The sequence below is a fragment of the Thalia democratica genome, chromosome 6, assembly GCF_965202585.1.
Source record: "Thalia democratica chromosome 6, ktThaDemo2.hap1.1, whole genome shotgun sequence".
Lineage (NCBI taxonomy): Eukaryota > Metazoa > Chordata > Thaliacea > Salpida > Salpidae > Thalia > Thalia democratica.
The window spans coordinates 62,764,548-62,790,884 of NC_139170.1; positions in this window are offsets into that span (position 1 = coordinate 62,764,548).

Below are 26,337 nucleotides of genomic sequence, written 5' to 3' on the forward strand. Positions count from 1 at the left end.
AAATGTTATTTTAAAAATTAAACTAATAATAAATGTCAATTAATTAATAATAATCTTATTGAGTTTTAAAAATTTTTGAGCATACAATTTTTTCATTTTATTTGATTATTATGTAACTCAGTCAACACAAATTGTTTTGTTTTTTAAATTCTGTTAACTTACTTATTTTAGTTAGAAATAAGATAAGCCTCAGTGAAACATTTTCCAATTTATAATATAAATTATTTGAAGTAAAACTATTTTCTAACATATTTATGCTTTAGTTTATTAATAAAACATTATTTTTAATATATTTCTGTTAAAACCAAACTGTTCAAGAGTTCACAGAAAAAGAAGCATAATTAAAAAAGTCTAAAAATTAAGTTACAACTACAAGCAGTTTCATTATTTTATTAAATAAAGTTTTATAGAATAAAGGCAACAATCGAGCAAATTTATAAAATTTAACATCAAATACTTAAATAAGAAAAAGAAGATTTTATGTGTAAACAAAAAGTTTCTTGTTTTAACTTAGTTACTTTACATAAAAATTTGTAGATTTATTTAAATTGAAATAAACCTAGTTTACGACTTTATACATATAACTTTAAATATATGCAGGTTATTTATAGACGTTTTATAATCTAAAAATAATAGTAATGCCTCTTAAAAAAATCTCTTCTTTCATCGATGTAAGCATCAGATAAATAATTAAAACACTTCACTCTCTCATAACATTTTTGTACAATTTGTTTTAAAGTTCTAGTGTTAGCTTTGAAATTTTCAAGACTACCAACTTTTCCAACTGATCTCATCAAAGCCTCGTACAATTAAATCAGCGTTTACTACACATCTAAAGTTTAGATCATAATAATATTTTATGTTTACACATAGTTATTAGTTTTAAAGTTTATTTACTTTTTTTTAAGTTTAAATCATCAGAATATTTTAAATGAGTTAAATAAACTAATGTAGTAAATTAATTAGTTAAAAAAAATTTATTGTATTTTTTCTAAGTAGTGTTTTTCATGTATGCAATCTTGTGGTTGATTACATAAACTTTACACGAGAAACATTATGTCCTTTAAAAAACTTTTTTTAAAATTTCTTATTTAAATAATAATAGTTTAAACAATAGTTTTACAGTTTAATTGTAATTAGCTTTGTAAGTGGTCAGTATGAACCTTTGATAGTTTTATTAAATACTCGTGTGTTTTATTATACTAAAAATTTTATATAACTTATTTAACTATAAACTAGGATAAATAAACACAAATACGAAATAACCTCAAATCAAAATAATTTAAAAATTTTATGTTAAAATCTGTCAAGTTTTACAACTAAAACACAAAATAAAGTACTAAAATAAATTATTTATTTATATGAACTTCAACTCCAAGCTTTGATCATTTTTAAAATGTTGTTTCATTTGTTACATTCCTTTTAAAGTTTTTGTAAACTTGAAAAACGAGAACACACAAACACATATCTGTGTATGTATAAATGAGATATATTAATTTTTTGATAAAAAAGTAAATCAGGTAAAGAAATGCAAGAACGTGCTCTATATTATAACCACATGCTTGTCGTAAACTAAAATTGATTATAGAGAAAACAAATACTAAAAGAATTCAGAGCTTTAGTATATGATAGCTATGATTATAAAAAATTATTTTTTGCGAACATTACTAAGTGTTATATTTTAAACCTGTTTTGATTTTGATTGGGTATAAATTAAAAAAAATATATAATTATAGCTTATTAGTTGTAGCAACCTGATTGTAATGCCTCCTCGCTTACCCGATTCATTTTATCAGATACGTCGCTCATCCGGCCGATTTAAATTTAAAAGTATATTTTTTTTACTAAGTTATAATAAATGTTTTATCACAAATACATATCCAGTCTCGTTCCTATTACAAAGCAAGCAGTTTCTGTTAACGCCCTAGTTTTGATATTTTATTATCAAGCTTAAATGTTATATTTCAAGTATGTTGAGAAAACTATTTTTTCTTTTTTTCATTGAAAAATATTTTATTTTCGATAAGTAAATAATGAGATAAAAAAACGGCATAAAATATATATTTAGTAAACTTAAACTAGCTCTGTTTAATCTTTTATCAAAAGTTTAGTATTTGTAAACCAAAATGAGTACTTTATAAAAACAAAATACTAACTCAATGTTCCTTAAATTCAGAAATCTAGCGACAAATATGTCGTAAAAATAAATGGGGAAAAAAAGTGGGAAAAAAAAAACTTTTATTAATAATAATCAAAGTTAATAATCTACAAAAGGAACATAACATTTGTGTGGTTTAAAGCTTAGTAGATAACTTTGATAATATTTCGATTAATTATTTTACATTTTATTACAAAATAATTTGCATAAGAAGTACAAGTAGTTTATTTGTTCTATTTGTTTTATCAAAAGTTTGGTAAATATTTTGCGATATTGACTATTCTATTAAACAATTACAATTTAAATTTTTAAGTCAGTAAGTTAAGTACAAAAGTTTATTTTAGCTAATCTGACAATTTTTTTAATAATAATTTGTTTATTTAACTGTACAAAAAACAAGTTTTTTTCATCATTTGCAATTTACTGCATCCTTTAAAAGTGTTTTGTTTTTGAAAACGTTATCAAAATGTTACACATCAGCTAGTAAATTATAAAAATGTGTTTTTTTATGATCGTAGTTTCCTAATATGATCTTGATTAGCTGTTAGAATTTAGGTAAACAATTTTTTACTTTATCTAAATTAGTATTATGTGCAAAAACTATAATTATGTGAAATCATAGACTATGAGATAAATTAAGTTTGGCATCTTTAGTTTTAGTGTTTTATATTTAAATACTGAATAACAAGCTTATGAGTGTAAATAACTTTATAAAATAAATATTTTTGTTTCGTTTTAGACATCCTACCTAAATAACAACGTTTTACAGTTCATTAGCTATCGTATGATGATCAGCACATTAAGTGATGTTCAAAGGTTACTAAGTTTCATAGCTCGTTTTTACATTAAAGGTTATTTATTTTATGTTAAAACTAGTTGAAATATTTCTTATTGTTAATTCTTTGCGCAAAATGGTATATATTTATCGTTTGCAGTTTATTATTTATGTAAAACTATATATGTTATTTTCTTTTCAAATTACTGACTAAAACTAAACTTTTTTCATAAAACTTAAAAGAATTTTTTTGTGATTATAATCTAAAAATAAATACACAATATAATTTATATATGACGTAAAATAACTATTTTTAAAGTAATTTTTAATTTATTGTAGTATGAAACCACATAACAGAATGAAATGAAAAAACGGCTTTTTATAACAAAAATAACTTTTACTTGTTTTAATATAATTCTTTGAAGCATGACATTGAGTACAAATGTTTTATTTTAAAAGCTAAACAACTTGAAATTAACTATTGTATTATTGAAACTATAATAATTGATTAGAGCTTAATTCATTTTATACAAAAAGTTAAAGACCTAAAAATCCTATATATTGTTTTAAAAGAAAATTTCAAAAGCTTTAAGGCCCAATTCAACACATATTTAAAACTTAAATTTAAGTCTTAGTAATTACACTTTTCGTCTTAAAATTTTTGGCCCATTATTTGATTGTAATTAATTTTAGAGTAGATTTAGATTATTTTCTACCTTTATAATACAATACAAGTAATTTCTGGTTTTTATATAAACTAAATGTAATATGATTTATTTTTATTTATTCCTCCTAAAAAACTTTCACATACGCCAAACTTGTTTGAAAATTACAACTCATAAAACTTCCAAAACAAAAAAAAAAATTTAATTTTTTATTTTATTTGTAATTGAAGTCAAAAGTCTCTTTACTATAACGAGTTTCAAAAAAAACTCAAAACAAATGTTTTATTTAAGTAAGTTACCCCATATATTTAGTTATATAAAATATATTTATACGGTATATGAAATACCGCTCTAAAGTTATTAGTTCGATAACATCAGAGTATTTTGATGTGTAGAGAAAATAAAGGTTATGCTTAAATACTAGATAAATTAAGTTTTTACATTTTTATTAATAAAAATATCCGTTAGATGCGTATTTACAACTATATAAATAAAACAATATAAACCATATAAAAAAAAATCGTCTTGAATTCCGCACAACGTGTTTCAGTATTAGTTGCTTTAATCAATCTTTATTGATAATTATTAAGTATTTTAGTTATAACAATTCTACAGTGCTTAAAATTAAATAATCCAAATAGATAATCCAAGCTTATTTCTTTGTTTTTTTCTTATTAAAAGTCTTGACTTTAGGAAAATGTTCTAATCCTTATTAGTAATAACTTAGTTAACCTTAAAAATTCACAATAGTAAGATTTCAATCTATATAAGAACAAAAAACTAAAAATATCACTGACTTGTGTAAGCTTTAACACAATTTTTTACCAAACTACAAAACACTATTTATATTATTGATAAGAATTTAATAATTTATAGTTACTTTTTAACCTTTGACTTCTTATAAAAACATAAAACTTATTTAAATGAATTAAATTGAAATTTATTTTAAATTATTTTAAAGAATTATTTTAATGAATACAAAAAACAACTGTATACTTATCTGTTAGCAACTGTATAAAAATATCTGATAAAAACGTTTTTATTTATAACTCTCTCCCTCTCTTTTTCCCTTACTTTCTTATATTACTCTTATTTACTTTCGTTTTTCACGCATGAGCAGTTATTTTGTACTTATTATTATTTGCCTAAAATGTGCTTGTTGTTATTTGGTTTAGGCCTGAGTAGAACGACAAATATTGTCCTTCGAAACAACTATAGTTTAACAGAATAAACTTGGGACTTATAAAAGATTTATATTATTTTTAAGAACGACCCGAAGGTTGTTTAAAATTCAGAACAATATAAAAGACGTTCTTACATCATACAATCAAACTATATATATAAGTCAGCAAGCTTTAACGTTTGTGGGATAAAATTAAAATAAAAATTATTTTGAACAATGTCAAAGTTCATTTATACTTTTAAATTTTACTTTGTATATTTATTTGCTTTTTTCTAATATTTTGTTTTTGTTTTTAATTATTTATCTTCTTTTTTTTTAATTTATTAATTATATGCTTTATTGATACAACATTCTATAACTATATTGTTTGTACTAATTAAAAATAAAATTCTTTTGTCCTAGAAGTTAAAATTTTGTAGTTTAACCTATTATACTATTTATCATCCAAACAATTTAATAAAATTTCATTATACTGTATTAACAGTTTGTTTCAAAATAATAAAAATAGCTCGGAAAAATACATTTAGAAAAAATATAATAAATAGAAATTAGTTTAAATTTTCTATATAAGGCTTTAAATGAGTTTATTTCAAATTTTAGCTACTAGTTTAGCTAATAATTATAAATGATAAAAGTACTTGCTAAAAACAATTTTGAAAGAAGTTTAATTTTATATTAATTAACAATAAAAACGACGGTTTTTAAACTTTTAAGTAATTTATTGTGTAATTTTTTTATCAATAGGTTAGTTTTTTAATTAAAAAGAAACATCTTATGATAAATGTTTGCCTTGTTTTTTAATCAAAAAAAAAAAAAGAAATTTAATAGTATTATAAAACTTTGACTAACAATTTTGTATTCTCAATTTTTTTTTATTTTAGAGCATATTTCTTTATAGATTAAATCCAAAGAGACATAAATAACAAAAAACTACTATTTCATTAAAAAAAATTAAATTATTTGAATTAACTTTTTTTTATGAATTTACATTTTTATACACCATAACTAACAAAAACAGCTTCAAAAACTAATCATTTCTAAAACATTTTAATAAACAGAAATGTTTGATTTATAACTATATGAATAAAGCGTTAAAAAAGTTTTAAATTAAATAACCTTTGAACATCACGCGATACTTATACGTTATTTATGTGTATGGTTACATGACGATTCAAATTCGGACAACTCAAATTCCGACAATTCAAATACTTAAAATAAGTATTTGAAATACTTAATTTCAATAAGTAATAATTGAAAAAAAAACATATATAGATCTTTTTAATATCTACAAGCTACTGTTTTCTTTTTTTTTTAATCTAAAATGTTTTTCAAAATAATTTAAAGTTATTAAAACTAACTATGTTTTTTTACTTTATTAAAGCCATATTTCAAAAAATATTTAATGCTTTGTAAAAAGAAATAAATAGTTTGTAGAAATTAATATGACCAACATATGAATTTTTTATTTAAGACTAATATACATCATTTTTTATTTGTGGCTGTTTCAATTTTTAGTTTATTAAATTATCAGTATCAAACTTTTTATTACTGAAATAATAAGATTTCAAAGTTCTTCAATTTAAATTTCGAAATTTCAATCTTCAGTTGATTGCTTTCGTTTACTTAAACTAAAATTTATTATAGTGTAGTGAATTTAAAATTTAGAAATTCTAAGCTTTATAATTGTTTGCTTTAAGTTACTTTATCTTATACTTCGAGTTATAAACCTTGAGTAAAAATAAAAATAAAACATTTAGACAAAATTAATTTAACTTTAATACATGAAAATTAAAATTTTTAAAGTTGTAAAAAACTTAATAAGAAACAATAAAGTTCTAATAGACAAAAGCCTAAAATAAGTTTTCATTAACGTTTCGTCGAAAACAAACCAACTGTTTTTGCAAGTATTTTAATTTTCAATATTTAAAGAGTAAAAGAAAATCATTAGAAAATAGATTTAAAAAATTTAGTAAAAATTGCCTTTACAATAGTAAAATAATTAAAATTATTAAATATGCTTAATCTAAATTATTAAAATCTAAAATATTTTTAAGTTTACTTTATGATATAATTAACTGTAAAAGGTTTAATTTTCTAAGACAGTTTAAATTCTTCGTTTAATTATTGATAGTTAAGTTACTATTTTTACTATAAAAAAAAATACATATGTTAAATTTATAAGGAGAAACTTGTTTAAAGTTACAAATATATTATAAGATAAACTAACCGAATAAACCTTTTAAAATGAACTATAATGTTTGATTTGCACAGACAACTTCAAAAGGAAATTAAATAACGTTACACTGTTTTATTAAAAAAATTGATGGACAATATTTTAATACCTTTTAATTTTCTGTATTAACTTAAGTTCTTTAAAAGTCATGTTTGATCAGTTTATTGTTAAAGAAAATACTACTATCCAAAACGTTAAGCTTTAATGTGAATAATTGCATTTTTTTTTTCAAAAAACAATCAAATACTTAATCTAGTTTATGCCGTGAAAAGAATCACAACACAATGTGAAGAGTGTCATGGACCGATTAATTAATACATTCTACTTATAAAGTTTGTCAAGGATGCTATCTTACAAAAGTTATCATGAGTCTGTTATTTATTCAAAAAACATCTATTCAATTGCTTTTAAGCAAAGTTTAAAAATAAACCAACAAAGAATCAATATCTTGTAATAATATAGAAGTTTGATTTTGTGCAATTCAAAAAAAAAAATATTGTTTATATAAGTGTTATAAAAACTGATTTAATGCGTGTTTTACTTAAAATATATTTTGAACTTGCTAATTTTTTATAAGATGATTACTTGAAAACATTTCTTCCTAACTTTTACTTTGAACAAACAGTTTAGGTAGACATTAATTTAAAGTTTAGAATTTTATATAGTTAATTTAGATCAACAAAACTTTTAACAAAAAAGACATTTTAAACGAATCAAATATAGTTACTATACATTTAACTCGATTTTGAATATTAAATACGTTTGTTTTTTTTTATGTGTACTTTTGTTAAATTACCGTTTAAAATAGTTATTGTATAAATTGTAACGATGTTTTATACAGTTCGAAAATAAAAAAAAACTTGCATATCAGAAAATGTCGCAATCGCCAAATTTGACAGAAGGGATAACCTAAATAAACAGTACGAGCTCTTTTATTCCTGCCTGCATTTCCGAAAACTCCATTTCAAAACTTAAGTTGTTCATAATACAGGCTTTAGGCATGCTCTTAACAAATTTACGTGTAGCTATTATTTTCTTGGAACTACAAGTTTTTTTTATAAAAATCATTAAAGCACAATTTCAAATTTTCGGAACTATTACAAGTACAAAATTACTTAAGTTTTCAATGGTTGAGCCACAATAACAGTAAAACATCTACAAACAAGTTATAGAAAATTACTTTAACATAACTATTTAATCAATTATTATTTTAGAAGCTGTCTTTCTATATAAAATATATAAAAAAAAAAATTAACTTAAGCATTAATATCTTTTTTCCTAGATGTTGTCATCTAAAATGATAGTCTTGAGTTATCATATATATGAAGCAAAACAAATTGTTCGATATATTTATCTGAAATAATTGGTATGGTAATTATTTAATTTTGTATATTCATAAAGGATCTTTAAGTAATTGCTATATCAAATTATGACAATGATAGAATACAGAGCTTAAGAGCTTTAATTAGAGTTATGCTGAAGTAGATGTAAAAATATATGTTAATATTTCATTTCGTTAACTAGTTTAGAGAAAAACCTTTAGTACCATATGTTGACTAATTAAAATTTTCAACTTATAGAATATTAATAAAAAAATCTATTGGTTTTGCATATGTAGTAAAATGCTAATAAACATAGTTTGAAATCAAACTAAACCTATATTTTTTATTTATATAGTATACTGTAATCTTTTACAAAAACTTCAAATTCAAAAAGATCCTAAGATTAAAAAATTATTATAAACTTTACAATGTACTATCAAACCGCATAAAATATTTAAATAAATCCTAGTTATAAGCATATGCTTTGTACATGAGGCTTTATATTTATAATGTTTGTTATACATAAATATATCTTAACTGTAAGCTATTTGTTTCTTAAATAGTGTTTATATCTTTTATGATTTATTGTCAGTTTAAAAAAGTAAAATAGTAAAACTGTAAAGTAGCTGTTGTCAACAGTTTAACTCGGCTTCAATAACTTTTTTTGACTCATAAAACGTAATGAACCAGATAATTACTTGCTTAAACTAAATTCTAAAGCCATCTATTATAATACGCATATGTTTTGTTCGAAACGAACTTTTTTAAAAAAGTTCTTTAAAAACAAATTTCAATTGATTTTATTTTTCTATCTAAAGCATTTGTTTATCTTCAACTTCCATAAAGTTATTTTTCTTACTAAATACTGCTGTATGTACATTATTTATTTATATATTTATTTATTAACTATTTATTTATTTATTTTAATTAATTTCAATTAATCTATTAATAATTTTATATATTTATTTATATTTTGTTTATAAATGAACTTTTAAAAATATAGTTGTAATATTATTTTTTTATTTATAGAATTAGTACAAATAAAAAAACAAAAAAACAATTTTATTCAAATAGATTTATAAATGTAAGGCATGTAAGGTTATTAGTGTTTTTTATGGTCTAAGTATAAGAACTAAACTTTCTTCAATTAATTTACAAATCTTCAAGCATTTTACAACTTACATTAGTTTTTTTTAATGCTTCACTTTAACTTAAATTGTACTCTAATTTCACAATTTTAAGTTATTTTTAAAAGCATCATAAATTTTTCGAAGTAGAGTTTTTTTAATAGTGTTTTGCGTTTTCTTTTTTTAATTTCTAAATCTTTCTAAATGATAGTAATAAGAAGACTATGTTAGCACCTAGTTGATAAAATTAAAGTTTAATTTTTACTTTTAGTATTGATAATTAAGCTTTGAACATTAAAGTTTCTTACGCCATGTATAAATTTTCTAAAAAAAAATTAAACAGAAAAAAGTAAATGTTACAATATTATGATTTTTTCAAAATTGTAAATATTTATTTTGTTTATATAATTCTGTTTTTTGTACATACAACGAAACGGTTTATTTTCTTTAAAATAAAGCTGTTAATTCTTTAGAAATTAAATTTATATTATTCATGCAATAAACAATAGAGACTGATAAAAACTTTAAATTATTATATTAAACACCAAGCAATACACGTTCTACTTTTCAAAAGTAGTATTGACACTTGAGTATCTATAAAGCTTTTTTAAGTGTTGGTATGTAGTTAAAAGTTGTCTAAATATAAAGACTAAATGTATTTATTATACATTTTAGCAAAAGAAAAAAGAAAAATTAACACAACAATAAAATACTTTAAAACTTTGCTGTTTATGCTTATTTAAAATAGGTAAAGCTTAATGATCTTTGTAATACTATTTAGAAATCAAATAAATGTTTTAACAGTATTACATTGCTTAAGAAGTTAAGTCTTTTGTGTTATAAGATAATTACAACTTAAAAAATTGTATCACGGTTAAATAATTTAATAGTTACATTGAATAAACTTCATTAGATAGTTTTAATTATAATTAAAGTTGTTGAAAACAATGAAAATTTATTTTGTTTATTTTTAATATTTTAATAAAAGTTCATTTGATTAATATGTTTATTATTATACAATTACTATAAAAAAATTTAAACTGTTTTTGGTTTTAACAATTTAATAAGTTTATAATAAAATATTAATAGTTAGTAATAGCCTGTACTCAATTTTGTGATCGAAAAAAGTTTGTTCTACCAAAAATAAAATATTAATTATATATTATATAAAAAATATAGCTATACCTTGCATTTAAAATCTTTAAATAAACTTAATCGTATTATAACTTAATAAATTTAAGTTTACGACTTAAAAGTCGTTATAAAAAAGACACCTGCTATATGGTGAAGACTAGTAATACAGCGTACGTATCAACTCTAATTTAGTAAAAACGGTAAAAGCTATAACTTGTGACTTTTAAAATTTTAAAATAATCTGTTTTTTAACTAAGAGTGGTATAGGAAATTGAAAATTAGATTTAAAAAATACATATTAGTAGTTTGCACTTTAGTATAAGCAATGAGTATTTATTTTCTCACTGAATGTGTATAACTAACTAAAATGTATTAAACAGTACTTGTGTAAAAATTAAACTAATTTAAAAATCACTTTATATACTATTGAACTTTTAACTAAATTATTTCTAAATTGAATGTTATACTAATACGGTATTGTAATAAAAAAAATACATTTTGTAGTTAGTCTAACTACAGAGAAATTTAATAAAATTGGTATAAAATTATAAAAATTAATGAATTAAAACAATTTTTAATTCAAAAAATTAAAATTTTTGATAGCATAAACTTTAAACCATCATATTTATAGTTATTAAGTAAAAAGCATATTCAAAAGTTTAAGAAAGACAATTCTATATAAATCAATGTCATACAAATATTAAAAACTAGTTATGTTGTCTGAAGCTTTAAAGCTAATTGAAGTTAATGATCCATATATTTACTTCTAGCATAAGGTTTTAAAACTTACTTTATGAATTTATAATCACTGTTTTTTTTTTGTTAATTTAAGCACAAAGGTAGTAGTTTAAAAAATCAGAATTCGAAAAAAGAAAGTTTTTGGTAAATAATTTCTATCGTCTTATTAAACTAGAGATTAAAGTTTAAAAATTTGTATAAATATCAATGTGCCTAACATTGTTTAAAAGTTAAAGAATATTAATCTAGTGATATTTTGCCTAATTTAACAAAGTATAGTAAAATTAAAAAAAATCATTTTTTAACCATATTTGTTAGAAAAAAATACTTAAAGCTTATTTTCTAAACACTTTGCTCAAGTCCCTAAAGGTCTAAAAAATAATAACATTATTGAATGAATAAGCCTATTTTGTTAACAAAACAACATAAATAAAAAAACAACTATTCAAAATAAAATTCAAACGTTCACTTGTAAAGATCCTAGCAATACAAGTTCTCTAAAACACTTGATAAAGTACAACTATAGTAACACTTAGTGTTAAACAACAAGTGTGTAAAGAGCGAATACTTAACTCAGAAAAATAGGCAGGCAAATGCAGAACATTGATGTTTATTAATTTTAAGAATAAAAAAATTTTGAATTAGTATAAAAAGCTAATTGCAAACTAAATATTAAAAAAGTAAAAACCCATAATAAGGTTTAATAAATATAAATGTTTCAACATACATATGTTCCACGTGAAACTGTAAACGAGAGTCATATTACGACTTTCAATAGAAATGTACGAGCGCAAACAAAACTTACTTAATGCAAACAACCTATTATTTTTAATGTTTTCTTTATTTAAATGAATAAGCATATAATTTAACATATGATGTTATAAAACAAACACAAATATATTTATATATATTAAAGGTTTTATAAAGTAAGTTTTATAGTTTATAAATAATTAGATAAATATAATTATATTTATATATATATATATATAAATATATATATATATATATATATTTATAAAAGTAACCATTAAGAATAATTGTTATAAACTACAGCATTATTTTAACGTTTTGAAGATAAATTTCTTAATGCATTATTTCTCAATTTAAAAACAGTTTAGGTTGTTTTCTTTACAACCAAAATCTAGAATATAAAATGTATACGCTGAAATTATAATCAGTAGAGAGGATTTATGTGTTTAATCAAATAAAATTTTTTAAATATCAATTCTTCTTTTAGTTTAACTAAAATTTTACATGATAAATTTAAAGTAGTATAACATCCCTTTTTATGTTTTGATGTTTTTATGGAAAAACTTCAACTTATTGACTAGAAAAACAGTTTTAATTTCAACAAAAGAACAAGTTTAAAAATAAAATCATGTGTAGTGTGCTCTAAAACATAGAAAAAAACGGCAAATTCGTTCTGCAAATTATTTTGCCTTGTTAAAGCAATTGTTTTGGCTTTTGTTTTTTAAAATATTAACATATTAATAACACAACAACAGTTTTGTTTTTACTTTTCAATATCTATTGTAATAACTAAAAAATTATTTCGGATTACAACATAAGTTAAATAAGCATTTGAAACTTTCTAAAACACAAACAATTAAACATTATGACAAGCATACAAAGTCGTATAGCTATATAGGTATTAAATAAGCATTTTTATTTTATACTATTATATAAATTTATATTGGATTAAATTAAGAAAAAAAAAAATACTTAACTTTTAATTTTAGAATTTTATAGTTTCATATATTTACTTAAAGTCAACAAGACTTTAAATGAAGATATTTTAATCGAATCAAAAACAGTTACTAAATATCTAAATCTTTTTACTATGTGCATTTTTTTAAAATTATGATTTAAAATACTAGTCTTACAGATTGAAACGATATTTTATATCGTTCAAAAATAAGAAAAAAGAATACTTGAGTTATAGTTTGGTAGCACAATTCTACTTTTGATTGTAATTATTATACAAGCGTTTGCTGTAAAACTTAGAAAACTATTTTTTATACAAATTTTAGCAGATGGCTAGAAACTTATAAAATTAATAGTTGCAAAAACGAGCTATATCTAAGACATTTATTTGTTTAAAATTTATTAAGTATTCAAAAAATAAACTAAGGATTTATATTGTCAAATTCTTTATTAAGTTTTGGAGTTTTTAATTGAAATAGATAATAAAGCTAATGAATAATATAACAAAAATATAAAATAAAACTTTAATTAATCAGTTAGAATTAAAATTTATTTTTTCTTTTATTAAATCTTACCATGTATAGAAACTTTTGATAAGACAAGTAACATAATGACATATCTCTAGCTTAGTTATCTTAAGTATTTATATAATACGATTTATAGTATATATACTAACAAAAAAATTGAAACGAAAAGTTTTGAAAATAAATTAAAAATAAGCTCTTAATTTATTGAATGGTATTTTCTTAAATAATTACGTAACTAAACAATTTAAGTTGGTATTGAAAGTTCAACGTAAAGATATAAAATACTTGAATGCTTTTTTTATTGTTTATTACCCTTTGTATTTTTTTTTAAATTTACTCAATCCAAAGTTTGACAACTCACACCAAGACAAATAAGTTTCGACGATTATTCAAAAACTTTTCTGTAAAATCAAATTCGGAAAACTTAATTTTTTCACAAGTTAAATTTTGACAAATTTTAAAGTTTAAAATTTCTAGGACCATGCCCTATCTGTAAAATTTCCATTAAAGCATGTTATAAATTTGCATTTCATTATTTATTATATATTTTATGTTTGTATTTGTCTGCGTATATTTGTTTCATCTTTTCTAGAGTTTTATTATTTTTTTTTAGTTCTAGTTTATTTTCTTCGTTTACTAAGTATATTCTCAAAATATTTAGTTCTAAGCTACATTTTAATAGTTACATAAAAAGATTGTTATTTTCGCTTTGAAATGTATTTTTGTACTTTGATTATAAATTTAGAAAATATAAAAATAACAAAATACTATATTTTTTTCAAAATAGCTTTTAACTAAATTAAAATATATTACAAATCAAAAGTACTTTTAATTTTGATAATTCTTAAAAAATTTTTATCAAGTTCAAAACCTATAAAGTGCTCTACTAAGTCAGTTTTAATCACTATTAAGTAAATTACTATACTTTACTTTAAAACAAGTTTCTTATATTATAACTTGGTTCTAGGTTTTTGTTTAAATGTTTTAGATTAATAAAACCAGAATTAATGAGATATGCTGTAAAATGTATGTAAAAATATGTTACACTTAATTTGGGTAAGAACTATACTAATTAATCGACTCACTAGTTATATCAGTGAAAACTTTAAGTCTTTGTTGCAATGAAAACCATTATGTTTTAAAATTAGTTTGTGAAAAGTGGATAAAATTAGCGAACCATATACAGATTTAAAATAATTTTTAATTAGTTTTTGTTTTTAAAATTAATACCAAATAATTTTAGCCTAATTTTTAAAATTAAAAACAATTAAAACAATTAATTAATTTAATTAAAGTACTAACTTTTATTATATTTCTTTTATTAATATAAAACATACACAGAAGAGACTTTTGAATAATGTTAGTCATTCCCAAAATTTCAATAGTAGTTATATTCTAAGTATTTTCCTTTTTATATTTTATTTATTTCTCAGTAAAGCAAAAATAAACTTTAGTTTTACTGAGGAATATATATTATAGAAATATCTCATATGCGAAACGGCTGTATAAAACTGATGTTTGTTATAAGAGTAATTAAATATATATGACTGAAGACGCGTATTAACCGCAGAAACAGCTGTCCCAAGCAAAAGTTTATTTTGTGTATTTTGGTTCTATATATATATATGTATTAAAGGTTTTTAAAAAAGTTCTGATCGATAGTGCTCCACAAATTAAATTTGAGCTAAATATTTGTCTAATTATATAAAAACTGTAACACTAAACAAGAAAAGCGAAAGACAAAATATTTTTCCAACAGTCCAAAATAACCTTTCTAAACTTTCCTAAAAAGCATAAATTAACAAAAACAGCGTATTATTACAAATTCAGGTAATATAATCGTACAATAAACTATACCATTACTACGTCACAATTATTATAAAAGTTTTAAAATCGAAATTTCTGTTCACTATTATAATAAACTGTAATTTACTACTGACGATCATATGAAATTTTACATTTCAATGTGTGAAACAGCTGTTTAAATTATAGTTTTTTTATAATTAGATAAATATATATATATATTGATTATTTTTAATCTTGTTTAATTTACTAACGGGTAAACTTACTCGTGCAAAATTGATCCTTTGTGCAAAAGTGACCCTTCGTGCAAAATTGACCCCTGTACACTAATACCTGTTTATGCAAAACTATCCCTTCGTGCATATTTACCCTTCGTAGAAACGTGTTTCCTGCATATATGACCTCTTTCCTGTTTATTTAATTAAAAAGAAAATGATTTATTCTCAAGTTTTATAACAACTTTAATATCAATAATAATGTTTAATAATTAAACGATTTACAAGTAGCTTCAAGTTGTTTCAAACTCATAAACGCTTATTTTATTTTAATATTGGTCTCTTAAAATATTTCGAATCATTGAGGAAACAGCAATTTAATCTAAGAATTTTTTTAAAGACTATTAAGTCCTGTCAATACAAAACTATTTAGTTGAACATTAATATTTTTAAATTGTTTTACAAGACAATTAATGTCAAAACTTTTCACATTTATTTAAAATTATTCTAAAAAATTCAGTTTAAGTTAAAATGAAATAACATAATTAAGCTTAAAGTTTAAATTTATAGTTAACATAGCTCAACATAAAAATGGACATTACTAAACCTTGTAATATAAAAATAATGGTTATTTTTAACTGCCAAAGTTTTTTACCATATTTATTTTTATTTTTTCCATATAAGCAAATTATTATTTTTTAATTTAGTGATATAAATGATTAATTATGTTTACGTATTTGAATAATGTAATACAGTATTGATTTAAAACAAAAATTTATAGTCAAAATAACTAAAAAAAATTTATTTAAATGATCTTTTTTTTAAACAAAAAAACACAATGCTCAAAAGATATGTTATAAGGGTCTAGTTAAGATTAACAGTTAAAAATAGTAGCTGGTATGTTTGCTAATTTTCTGAACAATATTTACATTTAAATTTTATTCAACTTGGAAGAACAAAAGAAAAACTTGAAATTAAAAGAACAGTAAAAAAAAAATCCAAATTAAAAGAACACTAAAAACACTAAAATATCTATTTTTACTAAACTTTTAAACTTTCCATGATTTTTAGCAACCAGAATATCACCTAATTTTAGCTAATATCAGGGTTGCCACTCTTTGATTCAAAAAAACTAACCTGAGTGATTTTAAACTTTTCTGTGTCAGAATGAGGTTTTGGAAAACAAAAAATAGTTATTTTTGCTAATTATCAGTAAAACAGCTAGCCACAAGGTTAAACATTTTAATTAATGTTTACAATTAAGGCTATAGGGGGGTTAAACACTTTTTTTACAAATTGATCTTATTTAAGATAATACTACGTCTTAGCTACCAGATGCTTTTCATAGCTTTACAAAATTAAAAGTAGTTTTTGATATATAAGCGGTCAAAGCCGGAGAGTTCCATAGGGACCTAGTGGAAGGCGCAAGCTAAAAACGCGGAAATATCCATTCCACTAAAAATCTATTTCCTCCTAGATTTTTTAAGATAGGTACCTCAAGTTTTTAAAAAAATTTTATGAACGTACACAATTTAAAAGCTTTTAAAATAATTGAAATTTACAAATTTAGAACAAAAATTCAAAAAAACATCTTTTTTTCTCAAAAAAATTAGTTTCCTACTTTCAAATCATTTAAAATTTAGTAAAAAGTAAACTGTAAAAATTTGAATAAGATTGCTTAACAACTGAAGGAGAAAATAGATTTTTAATGAAAAGGTTTTTTCTCGCCTTTTTAGTTTGCACCTTCTATAAAAAAGCTTTTGAGCTGGTCAGCTTTGACCCCTTGTATCTCGAAAACTACTTTGAATTTTGTTAAGCTGTAAAAAGTATCTGGTAGCTAAGATTAAAATATATTAAATAAGATTAACTTGTAAAAATCAAGGCGGACCTCCCTATAGCCGTACCAATCTAAAATCAACTAAAACCAAGTTCTTGAACAAAACTAACTAGAAAATCAAAAAATATTGAAAACTCGATCATCTCAAACTCATTCAAAATCTAGAAGAAAACTAACCTGAGTTTTTCAATAAATCTTAAAACTAACCTGAGTTTTTACAAAAAACTAAACTAGCCTGAGGCAGCCTTATATTTTCAAAATTTCCCAAAAATTTTCAAACTAGCAGGGTTGCCACTGTTTAAGTCAATAAAAAACTATCTAGAGTGAGTATAAATTAGTCTGAGTCTAAAATTACTTTAATCGAATAATCAGTAAAACAGCTAGCCATAAGGTTGACAATTTTGTAGTAAAGTATTTAATTTTACAACATAGATAAAAAATTACATTTCTTAAATGTTTTTTCATAGTTTAAATGTAAACAAACGTAAATTAGCAACGTGTATATAATAAACCGATCACGGTAGGTGTTTAATTTTTGAACGTACTTTCTGACGAAAATGACTCTTTTTAATTTACACAGGGTTCGTTTCTGAAAAAATACTTTTCTGTATGCTTTGTTTACTAACTAGATCCAAATCGGCCGGATCTCTGTTAGGATCCGTATATTTTTTTTCAAATTAGAATCCTGCCGAACCAGGATCCGGACTTTTTTTCAACTTAGAATCAAGCCGGAACTGGATCCAGATTTTTTTTAAAATTAGAATCAGACCGGAACCGGATCCGGATTTTTTTTTATACCAAAATCCGGCCGCATCCGGATATCAGACAAAAATTTCAATATCCGGCCGGATCCGGACTCGAATAGTGAGTCCAGTACATCACTAGTTTTTTTTATAATTATCATGAATTAAAAATTGTAAGAAAAACTAGTAAAAAATATTGCTTTTAAAAATAAATATTACTGTTCTATGTAATTACTCTTTAAAGAAAAAACGAGGAAATTTTTTTAGGTTTGTATTATATTACAAAATTTTCTACAGTAATAGTTTTGTTTTTACAATCGATTATCTTTTCAATTTTTTTTAACTATTGCTTGGCAGCTTTAAACTGATATTTTAAGTATATTTTAGCGTAACTATTTATATCAAAAACAACTAATATTAGTAGCCAAAATAAAATTCACAATATTTTTTTTTCTTAGCAATAATCAAAACATTTGTTTTATATAATAACCTAAATGTCATGAGTTATTTAAAAGTTTAGGCAACATTTTATGTACGTTAAATTTAAATATATCTTTTTAAAAAAAATTATATAATTGTGAGCACCAGCTTAGTTAATATTTAAAAGTTTTATAGATATAATACGTAAATATATTATTCATTTTAAACTATGCTGTTAAAATTAGTTTTATGTATATTTATGATTTATGACTATGCATTTTAAGTCGTCTACACTAAATTAGTATTACTATTTGTTAAACGATGCAACAAAAATAATGAAAATATTTTTTAATAAAATAAAACAAAGAATAAAACTTTAGGTAATCGAGTTGTAGAGCATCGTAAAAAACTATGATGAATATATAACTAAAAGCTTATAAGCTTTAAAGCCAATAAAAGTTAATGATCCAAATAATAACTAATAAATACTCCCTACAAACTTCCTTTACGGATTTAAAATATTGCAAAATGATATTTTTTGAAAAAAACTTGTAAAAAACTTTTTTTTTTTAAGTTTTGTTATTTTTATCGAAAATTTTAATATAAAAAAAAATAGACTAATATTTTTTGGTTAGATAGTATATATTTTTTAACAAAACTAGTATATAAAATTACATCTATGTTTAAAATATATTATTTCTGAATTTAAAAGTGTTTAATATATTACTATGTAAATAAATTAAGTAAGAAGAAAAAATATTTTTTTTGTAGCATTTTACCTCATTGTACTCGCAAATAACAACATTGTATATCATTACAAACAAAAATTTTTAGAACAAAATCGGTAATTTTTAGTGTTACAAACTATAAACTTATGTAACATAAGTCGTTAACAACAAGCCTATCTATTTGTAATGTTCTTAATATTATTATTGTACATATTTATAATTATTGGTTATTAAAGCATTTAGGATAATAATCATTTTCTTTGATCAGTACAGCTTTTTTGTTTATGTTTTAAGACGTATTTAAACAAAAAAAAGTTGTTTATAAGACTTCAATACTTTAAGCCAAATTTATTTACGCTGTTTGATCACTAATTTTTAAAATATTTTTCGTTAGCAACTTAAATAAATTTCAAACGACAAATGTCGTTGACAGCTAATGAAGTTTATTTTTATTCACTTTTAGCTACTTAGTATTTTTAAATTAAGTTATGAAAACTAAGAAAACAATAACTAACTACTTTTTTCTATATTTTTTATAAATCTTTTATGTACAATTTTAACTAATATATTTTTTGCTTAAACTAAATATTTATGAAAAAAAAAATTGTTCTTAAGTTGCAAAAATATTTTATTTATTTAAATTAAAACATTTATTTAAATATATATACTTTTTGCATATAAAGTTACTATATTAAAACTAATACATATGCCAGTTACTTAAAAATGTATATGACTAACATTATAAATAGTGAAATACCTTTCGAAACTTGCGATAGTAAGCAAAACCTACTTCAGAACAAAAAACTTTGCAGGTAGATAAACAAGAATAATTTCATTTATTAAATATCAATCAAGAATTAATGATGGTAATATTATTATTAATTTCAATATTCTACTTTATGCTTATTTACAAACATAACAAACTACACGTGCATTCAATCATTTATAACTCAAAATCAATGTACATTTAAAGAATAAGAATTTTGTCTATAAAAAAAATAGTTTTAAACAATATAATTTACTAATTTGTTGAAACTGTTTCAAAAGCCTGTTTGTACTTTTTGAATTATGCAAACAGCAATTTTAACATGTTAGTTTTCTTTATATTAATAAAAACCAATACCTCATAATTTTAAAAACAAAATAAACACTAAATTGCAAATACATTGCAAAGATTTTTCAAAGTCAGTACTTTTAATATATACATTATTAAATTCTGTTGCTCTTAAAAAAACAGCTTGTTTTCAATGTATATAAATATACTTTTTTAAAGTTACATTAAAAATTAAATATATAAATTTTTTTAAGCTGTAAGATTTAAAGCTAAATATAACTTTTATCATAATTGTATTTGTTTTTGTTCGTTTTACTTTTAGTCTTTTTGCACTTTATTTTTAATGCATCAATAAAATAACAGTAAACGGTATGACATTACAAAAATGTAAATTGAAAAATTAAAATCTAGAAAATAACCTAGGAAAGCTTAGAAACTTATATTTAATCATATAAATTGTTTTTAAACATATAATAAAGTAATGTTTTTAAATCGAGTAACAATCCTGCAGTTTTATTTTTAGTTAACGAAATTTTGAAAAGTCGTATTATTTTGAGTCATTTTTATTACCTGTAACTTAAGGTTTAAAAGTAATACATTTTAAAATGTTGCTGCTTTTGTGAGAAGAAAAATTTACTATGTAAAGAGTGTATTTATATTTATCTATTATCTCCCGAAAAAAAATTAATTTGGGCAGAAATATACAAAACTCTGAGGTTTATTAATTTTGATTGAAGAAATTACTAAATTTGCTTCAAAATCCAATTCAGAATAATGTTGCTTAAAAAAAGAATTTACTATGGTTCAATTAAAATAAATTGTATGCGTTTGCATATGTTCAATTTAAACCAAAAAATTATAGTCAGGTTATGACTTTAAATAAAACTGTAAGAGCTCTAATATAACATGCTACACTTTTATTTTTAAATTTTTTCTTATACTTTTTGTAGCTTGTTCCGTTTATGATTAATATAATACGTAAGTAGGTTTTTATAGCATTTCAATATTCCAATGATATAGATTGGTAAAATAACCATAACACATTGAACATATCTCAATAGCAATAAATCGTAAAAATACTGTAAACGTAATTATTTAATGTAATGACAGTGAAAGACAGTTACAAACTAGTAAATGACTTTAAAATAACCAAGTAAGACCATAAGATTAGAAGACATGAATTAAAGTATATTTTAATAGAAGAGATGCAGACAAAATAACAAAACGTTTAAAAGTCTTGAAGTAGAATGTAACAATATAATAATAAGTAAAGCATACAAAAACAACTAAACACGAAATAAACAAAGAACCAGAATAAATTGCGACTGACCATGAGCCTATAAAAGATATTGTAAATAAGCTATCACAGCAAAAAAACTTTGCAAAAACAAAAAAAATATCGTAAACTCTTGTTTTTCTGATGTAAGGCAATTAAGTTAAGATATTGTAAACAAAATGAACAACAAAATACAAAAATCAAACTTCAAAAACTGAAATTAGAACGACAATGATAAATTCAAGCAGCCTTTCGTTTAATTATGGAAAATGGCCCTTTTATTTACATTAAATTTGATAATTTTTATAGTGATGGTTGTCAAGTTTAAAAATAAATACTTTTTTCATTTAAGTTTTAGTGCTTTTAACATATCTCTTATGAGTAAACGGACAAAATAATTTAGTGTAAGCTGCGTGTTTAGGTATGAAACCTTTTTGTAGTCAATTTAAAGTCTAAATAGTCAACAAAACTATTTAGTCAATATCAACAAGAACGTTGAAAACTAAATTCTATTCATTGAGAAATGAAAAGTAAAAGTTAGTTTCGTTACTTGTTTTTTTAATAAATATTTTAACTCTATTAATTAAAAATAAGTGTGAATTAAAAACAATTAAATAATACATTATTAAAGAAACAAAACATCAAAGTTAAAAACGATTTTAATAACAAAAGTATTTACGTTTTAAAAATTAAAACCAATTTAAAAATAATAACTTATAACTATTTTTTCTAGCAAACTAATGATTGAATAAAGGTACATACAAAAATTCTAAACACTGAACATGGGCAGTTAAAATTTTACTTATATATTGAGTAGTTTAATCTTAACGTTTAACTTTAAGTAAAAACATCTTCATAAACATATTTAATATGCAATCAGTTACAAAATAACACATAGGTTAATTTTAATAGTAAGTCGAATTAAAAAGTGTAGACCCACTTCAAACTGAAAACAGCAATATAATTTTGCTAGCTATGAGAATCTCTTAAAATAAAACTTATTTTGTGGTCTTTACTCCAGATACAGATTATTATAGTAAAACATTCTATAATAAAATATTTCAAAAGGTTACTAGATACCATATACATTGATATGTTTAAAGAGTTTTACTTGACCTAATAAAAAAAAAATTGTTAAAGATATAACATTGTTTTGAAAATTTAGATCTTTCAAACACTTTTCAACTTAGCTTAAATTAATTATGAAAATGTCATTCTACTTTTCATTTATTTAACCCGAGTTTTCATTAGTAGTCATAATAGAAAAAGTGTAAATTCAAACGTTAAGTATACTTTCGAATTTTTTAGTGTCTTGTTTTTTTTTTTTCTGTTTTTTAAGCAAATAGAATAATTTTAAATTCTCAATAACTTGTTCCTTTAAAACAATAAGGTAATTGCTTTGCAGACTTTTGTAACAGAGGATGTATTTTACTAAAAAAAATATAAAACTTATTTCTTCACACTTCATCGTGTCTTTAAGTTGCGTAAAACAAAAAAACCATAGTAGCATTACGAACAGTGTTATGTAATGCATAATAAAAACAAATAACTATTACTAATCGTTAACTTGTTTTTTGGATTAAAGATTTTGAATTTTATCTTAAGTCATAATTTCTTAAATTTAAAGACTTAACAAACAAACGCTCGTAATCATTCATAAGTTTAAATAAAACTAACAAAACAATATAACGAATCGAAGGCGAAGTAGTCTGAGGTTGATTTTGTAACGATCTTTCATCGTTAATCTTACAATGTAATTTATACATGAAAAAAAAAAATATTTTTTACTTATGAACAAACGTTACCTTGTCTAAATTTATTTACCAAAGATATTTATTTATTTAAGGAATATAGCTTAGTTACTGTGTTTTTGAAATAGTTTGTTTAAAATTAAATATAATTTTTTAATTTTTAAAAGAATATAAAACTACTTTTTTAAGGCTAAAACTTAATTAAAGTAAATGTTTTAAACTTTAGTGTTTTATATGGTGTTTATAATAAGAAAAGTAAATTATTTATTAAATTTAAAACAGTTTCTTTTAAAGCAATCCAAAAAACGGTCAATTAAAAGTCATGAAGTACAATCGAAAACAAATACAACGATAAAAACGTAAAAAAACAGTTAATTTGTAAAAATCTCCAAATATATTCGCAAATATTTAATATAATTTTTTTATCTAGCAGAAATTTCAATTTTTATTATTTAGGCAAAAAAATTAAAACTTAACAAAACATTTTTTATACATTTCTTTTTTAAAATTCGAATATCAATAGAGTTTATAAAACTTTGTTTATAAGTTAACTTTCATGTTATTTGTGGTAAAAAACGTTCAATTAAAAGTCATAAAGTACAATCGAAAACAAATACAACGATAAAAACGTAAAAAAACAGTTAATTTGTAAAAATCTCGAAATATATTTGCAAATATTTAATAATATTTTTTTATTTAGCAGAAATTTTAACTTTTTATTATTTAGGCAAAAAAAATAAACCCTAACAAAACATTTTTTATACATTTCTCTTTTAAAATTCGATTATCAATAGAGTTTATAAAACCTTAATTATAAGTTAACTTTCATGTTATTTGTGGTAAGAAAAAAATAAGTTGATAAACTGTAAACTAAGATTTTGAATCAAATTTAAACAAGTTTGAAATTATCCATCAGTAAACAAACAAAATATTTAGTAGTATGTATTTCTTTGATATTTTGAACGAAATATAAAATAAAAGTAAAGACTGTTAGTTTTACAATTATTTGCTTGCAGGAAATTAGATTATTTTTGCATATTTTAAAACATAAAAATTTTTCTAATAAATGTTTGTTCAACTTTTTTTTTAGCATAGAACACATCTAAAACTGTTTTCATAATGTACTAAAAGTTAAGTTTGTTTAAATCCGTAAATTATTTGTCTTTAAGCCAACAAACATTAACAGCTGTTTATTAAAAACTTATATAAGATAAATAATAAATTGTATTTATATTTTCTATATAACAAATATTTCTTGTTATAATTATCTTTTTTTGACAGTTCTTTAAAATTGTTGTTTAACCATTTAACCGTTGTCGTTTAAATGGTAATCATTGTTTTTATTTAAGATCGTAACTAAAACAGGGTAAAGGAAAATATAAGCTGAAAAACCTTATCTTAGTTTTAAAATAAATTATGTATTAAATATTAAGTTTTAAACCAATTATATATTTTTTTACATTTGTCATAACATATAATGTGTTTATTAAAAGTGCACATAATTATAGAAATATATCATATTGATATTTAAAAGATACACCTTTTAATAGTTCATTAAAAAATTTATATGTTCAGGATTACAGTTTTGTATGTTTAAAAAGTCGTAGTTTTGTTTTAGTTAATTTTTATTAATTTTGATTTTTTTTTTTAAATATATAAAACTAAAATACTTTCTAATTTTTTAATTATTTTTTTAGTATCAAACTAATAAGATAAAATAGTTAGTATTAAAAATTTTTAAAGTTAATTTAAATTACCAGACCTTTTAAATAAGTAAATCGTTATAATTAAAATACAATATTAATTGGAAATAGAAATAAATTCTTTTTTTTAAGCAAATTTAAAAAGTAGCTAACAAAAAATTGTTTTTATAAACACAACAACTCAAGGTTAAACAAAAAAATTGATTGTTAAATTTTACTTTTATACTTTTTTAAGAGGTAATATTTCAATAAATTTTTAGCTTATGTAACGGTTAGTTTTTGGGTTGAAAGTTAATATCTATTATGGGTTTTATATACTAAAGATAGTTAAGTTCTGTTAGTTATAAAATATATATATACTCTCTTCCTTTTAGTAAGTATACATTTAAAATACAAAGATAATCCGAAAAAACTAAAAATTATTATAACTTTTTTTTTTTAGCTATTTTCGGTTTTTCCTAAAACCTTAAAAGGTTATGTAATTTTTTTTTTCAGTTTAAATAATCAAAGCAAATAAAAAACTTCTTTATTTGTGTGTTTATAAAATAGTTTGTTTATTGTTTTTTAAATTCAAACTTATGAACCTGTATAAAACATATCTATTGACTAATTTTATATCAAACTAGAATTAACATCTCTATCAAGCATATCATAAAATATGTCGTAAAAATAACAAAATATAACTTTATATATTATAAAGTAGAACAAAGACTGTTCGTGTTTTTATCTAATTAATTAGTTGTTGAACGGAAGGTCTTCGCAATTTTTTACAAACCTTTTTATTGTTCAAAATTTAAGTTTTGATACTAGTATTCAATGTCAAAACATTAAAAACCCACTTATTAGATCAAATTTAATTTTTTTAATATATGGTTACTAGTGTTTATATCATACTATACTTATGTATATATATATCAATATTGTTTGTTTTTAAAACGACAATAAAGCGTTCATAATTATTGGTTTTATGATTTCGTGTACAAAAAACCTTTAGGTTATACACACTGTTTACAAATAATATTTTTTTGATATAAAACATAATTACGAGGACTTAAACTGTTAAATTATCTATGTATACAAACATTGTATAAAAAATTAAGGTTGAAACTTAAATTTTTGAAAAATATTTTTAGTACGTTTTTCATATGTAATTTTTGTCAGAAATAAAAAACAACGAGTTTATGGTTCATTAAATTCATTAAAAAGATGATGTATTTGTATAGATGATAATTTTCATAGAA